The sequence below is a fragment of the Phyllobates terribilis genome, unplaced genomic scaffold (genome assembly GCF_046119375.1).
Source record: "Phyllobates terribilis strain yellow unplaced genomic scaffold, ASM4611937v1 Scaffold_12__6_contigs__length_324123572, whole genome shotgun sequence".
NCBI lineage: Eukaryota > Metazoa > Chordata > Amphibia > Anura > Dendrobatidae > Phyllobates > Phyllobates terribilis.
Genome location: NW_027362772.1, coordinates 89,889,743 through 89,895,285, shown reverse-complemented (window position 1 = coordinate 89,895,285; position 5,543 = coordinate 89,889,743).

The window sequence follows — 5,543 nt, the reverse complement described above, 5'->3', positions numbered from 1 at the left end:
ACCCTCCCAGTCCTGCTCCATACCCTCCCAGTCCTGCTTCTTACCCTCCCAGTCCTGCTCCTTACCCTCCCAGTCCTGCTCCTTACCCTCCCAGTCCTGCTCCTTACCCTTCCAGTCCTGCTCCTTACCCTCCCAGTCCTGCTCCTTACCCTCCCAGGCTTGCTCCTTACCCTCCCAGTCCTGCTCCTTACCCTCTCTGTCCTGCCTTCCACTTATATTACCTCTGCCCCTCCCTGCCTTCCATCCACAGCTCTCCCGGTGGGGGTGGGGGGCATTACATTGTACATTGGTATGTGTATATGGCTCACGTCCTGTTTCTATGGATTTTTATTAATTTTCTTGTTGCAACAGAAGAAACATGAAATGATGATTCCTGTTCCCTTCCTTTTGAATACTGATTTCTGTAACTATGAATCTTTTTATTGGGTGAGCTAAGAAAAGGCGGGTGATGGGTGGGTAACCTGAGTGTTATAAGGTACCACAAGGGAGGGTCCACAGACCAGGGATCCACAGTGCTTCTCCTTCTACACAGTGGATTTCCACAGTTGCAGATCTTACCTCTTCTTACATTTTTTTCTTGTGAAACTTTGTTTATAAACTTTGTAAAACAACAGATAAATCTCGAGGGTAACAGGGAAAAATGGACCCCAAAATTTATTGTGCAATTTCTCCTGGGCACCCCATATGTGGGGGAAAACCACTGTTTGGGCGCACGGCAGGGCTCTGAAGGGAAGGAGCGCCATTAGACTTTTTGAATGCAAAATTTGCTTGAATAATTAGCGGACGCCATGTTGCGTTTGGAGAGCCCCTGATGTGCCTAAACAGTGGAAACCCTCCGACAAGTGACCCCATTTTGGAAACTAGACCCCTTAAGGATTTTATCAAAGGGTGCAATGAACATTTTGAACCCAGAGGTACGACACAGAATTTGATAACATTAGGTCATCGCATTGAATAAGTTGTCATCAGTCTTGATTGCAAGTGCTCGCTACTTGAGTTTGCATCAGGTACTCAGGCAGGGGCGTACATAGGAATCATGAGGCCCCATAGCAGAAGTTCTAATTGGGCCTCCTCCACCCCCCAAAAAAAATTATATAATTGTCGGAGTCACAGAAGAGCAGATCTCATAACTTTCCTTCCTTTACATGCTAATTTTCCTCCTGCTGAAGTCCTAGATTCCTCTTTCATTGCCCCATAAAGTGTGATGCTGACAAAAGTGTCCCCCAAACACAGTATGATACCCTCATGGTGAATTCCTCCACAATAGCCTCCACATGCACAGTATGATGACCCTACTGTACCTCTCCTCAACTCCCAGGGCAAAGTATGGTGACCCCAAAACACTATGATCCCCCTAACTGTGACCCCCACACAGCTCTCCATGCAGTATAATGGGCCTATATATAGTATAATGGCCCACACACAAACCTTCACACTACACAGAGTATAATGCACTCCCCATGGTCCTCCGCACAGTATAATGCACTCCCCATGGTCCTCCACACAGTATAAAACACTCACCATGGTCCTCCACACAGTATAATGTGCTCCCTATGGTCCTCCACACAGTATAATGCACTCCCCATGGTCCTCCACACAGTATAATACGCTCCCCATGGTCCTCCACACAGTATACTGCACTCCCCATGGTCCTCCACACAGTATAATGCACTCCCCATGGTCCTCCACACAGTATAATGCACTCCCCATGGTTCTTCACACAGTATAATGCACTCCCCATGGTTCTTCACACAGTATAATGCACTCCCCATGGTCCTCCACACAGTATAATGCACTCCCCATGGTCCTCCACACAGTATAATGCACTCCCCATGGTCCTCCACACAGTATAATGCACTCCCCATGGTTCTTCACACAGTATAATGCACTCCCCATGGTCCTCCACACAGTATAATGCACTCCCCATGGTTCTTCACACAGTATAATGCACTCCCCATGGTTCTTCACACAGTATAATGCACTCCCCATGGTTCTTCACAAAGTATAATGCACTCCCCATGGTTCTCCACACAGTATAATGCACTCTCCATGGTCCTCCACACAGTATAATGCACTCCCCATGGTTCTTCACACAGTATAATGCACTCCCCATGGTCCTCCACACAGTATAATGCACTCCCCATGGTTTTTCACACAGTATAATGCACTCCCCATGGTTCTTCACACAGTATAATGCACTCCTCATGGTTCTTCACACAGTATAATGCACTCCCCATGGTCCTCCACACAGTATAATGCACTCCCCATGGTCCTCCACAAAGTATAATGCACTCCCCATGGTTCTTCACACAGTATAATGCACTCCCCATGGTTCTTCACACAGTATAATGAGCTCCCCGCAATCCCCGTGTATTTTTTTTGGCCGTATAACAGCCGCAAAACATGGAGCAGAGACTCGAGCATGTCGCTCGAGCACCCGCGATACTCGGTGCATACCCGAGCACCCGATGCAAACTCAAGTAGTGAGCACTTGCGCTTAACACTAGTCGCCATATCGTCATCATTTGTTTTTCTTTTCTTTCGAAAAATCCCAACCCCAACACAACCCTAACCCTAATACAACCCTAGCCCAACCCTAACCCTAAAGTTTATTTTTTACACCGTTCCTCGTGTGGTGTAAGTGATTAGATGACTTTATTCTTCGGGTCGGTGCGATTACAGCGATGCCAGAATCATATCGGGTTTTTAGGACTGACAGCTGTCGCACACTAAGCAACCCTTTTTTGACTAGTTTTTGCATCGTCATATTTTGAGAGCTATAATTTTTCCATATTTCGGCCGACGGAGTCATGTGATGGCTTGTTTTTTTGCGGGACAAGCTGACGTTGTTATTGGTGCCATTTTCAGGCACGTGACATTTTTTGATCGCTTTCTATTCCGATTTTTGGGAGGCAGAATAAACAAAAACCAACAATTCAGGATTTTTTATTATTATTTTTTTTTAATGCCGTTCCGCGTGTGGTAAAATTGATAAGGCAGCTTTATTCTTCAGGTCAGTACGTTTACAGCGGTACCACATTTATATAATTTTTTTATGTTTTGGCGCTTTTACACAATAAAAACTATTTTATAGAAAAAATATTTTTTTGCATCGCTTTATTCTGAGAGCTGTAACTTTTATTTTTTGGTTGTTGGAGCTGTATGGCGGCTTGTTTTTTGCGGGACAGGATGATGTTTTCAGCGGTACCATTTATATTTACATTCGTCTTTTTGATTGCGTTCTATTCCATTTTTTGTTTGGCGGTGTGATGGTAAAGCATCGTTTTTTGCTTTGTTTTTTTTTTTTATTACCGTGTTCATTAAAGGGGTTAACTAGTAGGGCAGTTTTATAGGTCAGGTCATTCTAGATGCAGTGATACCAAATATGCGTACTTTTTATCTTTTTTTTCCATAATATTTATTTATGGTTACAGTATATATATATATATATTTTTTTTCTAAATATTTTTTCAAATTTTTTTTTTCACTTTTTGACACTTTCTTTTACTTTTACACTTTGTCCCACTATGGGACTTTCACTTTTTGCAGGCTGATCACTTGTATAGCATAGGGCATCTCTATGCTATCCAGGCTGTCAGCCTGCATGCAGACATTACTTTGATCGTGCACTGCGCATGATCAAAGCAAGTTCCTGATGCCTGGTGTCCTGACATCCGGGTCACGATGACAACGATCGGGACACCGCTCACACAGCGCGGGGTCCTGATTGAAGGTAAGAGGGGCTCAGCTTGCTCCATGAATGCTGCGATCAACTTCGATTGCAGCATTTCGGGGGTTAATGTGCCGGGAGTGGTGCGGCACCGCTCCTGGCACATGGCGCCGGGTGTCAGCTATGAGAATCAGCTGACACCCGGCGGCGCTTGCGCTTGCACAGCTTAAGTGCGAGCGCGATCGCCAGGGAGTAATAATCAGTACCTGGTCCAACAGGCCCAGGGCGCAGGTACGTATTATTACGTCCGATGTCAGAAAGGGGTTAATAATTCAGCTTCCCTCCTTTTATAACAATCCCAGACCAATGGGGGAGTCTGTGACCAGTCACTGTCCCCCCCCCCCCCCAAATATCACATCTGGCTGCAGACCGGGAACCAGAAACCAGATCAGCTATTACTCCCTGTTATCAGCCATTACTAGGGGAAGGTAACTGTAGGACAGGAGACTACAATCTATTACTCCCTGTTATCAGCCATTACTGGGGGAGGAGACTATAGGACAAGTGCCTGCAATCACTACTCCTTGCTGAGAGTAGCACCTGCCTCGTGAGCTCCAGGACTTCCAGGAGGAGGGTCATTGTCTGCCTCTCTTCTTCCCAGGGGTAGGCCGGCTTCCTGGGAGGCCGACATGGCTTCCCAGCCTTCTGTTTCCCGATCTATGCCGGCAGGGTACAAGGAGTTACAACAACCGGCCCAGGAGGGAGTGAGGAGATCAGGAAGGGTGAGGAGGAACGTACCCACCTACTCCAACCCCGAGACGGTTCATCGCCCGCCCAGAGAGGGAGACCGGGGCACCCCAGGCCCCAGGAACAAGAGCCCAGCAAGATCCTGGGGGAAGATGAGCTCCAGTGAGTCCACAAGTTCCTTCTCCTCCCGAGTGGTCGCCACGTTGCGAGAATACGAGGACACCGGCAAAGCACTAACCCAGCTGAAAGAGGAGCTGAGGGAGGCCCGGGTCCTCAACACCCGGGCGTCCAACAAGGAAAGACCCGTGACCTCCGGGAGGGGATTGAGAAAAGCGCAGGTCCCTTCCTGGAGAGGTTTAAGAACCAGCGGCGGTTCTCGGAAATGAAGGGGTTAAAAACCTCAGGACAACCGCCAGCCAGCGTCCTTAGCGAAGAGGAGTAGGATGAAGGGGTGACTGGAGTCCCAGATGCTGGAGGAAATCGAGAGAGTGAGGGGCAGAGCCAGAGACCAAGTGGCCTCCCTGCAGGGCAGAGGACTCTGACAGCAGAGGCTGGAGTGTCGGGGGAGGAAGAAGGTGGATTACTGAGGGAGATCCAACTGCTGGAGTCTTCTGTAGACCTGACTAAGTTTTCTTTTGGTGAGGACGAATCAGTGGAGGAGACAAAGAAGAAGAAGAAGACCGGAGGAGCTGCACAGGAGGTGGTGAGTTACAAGTATGTACCAATGTCTGATGTTGCGCCTGCCACCTCCTGTGTAAACCCCACCAAACCTAAAAGCACGGGCTCTGGAGTGGGTCCGAGGCAGAGGCAAGGTGGGGAGAGGAGGACGTCCGGCTATGCTGCCATCTGTGCGTGGAACAGTGCAGGGGGTGAGGCGGTGGAGGTACTCACGGCGCCGGACATAGGAAATCTTGTGGAGTTTCCCTCCCTGCCCTCTGCAGCTAAGCCGGCTATCACCGGGGCCGGGAAGGCCGGGAGGGTTGTAAAAAAAAACATCTGTGAGGAACACTGGGCGCACTGCTGCAACAGGGGGGCAGTGTGCCCCAGCGCCCAAAAAGGACACTAAGGCCCCAAAGTCTGTGGGTGCAGGGCGGGCAGCAGTGCCAGACAAACAGTCTGCACAGAA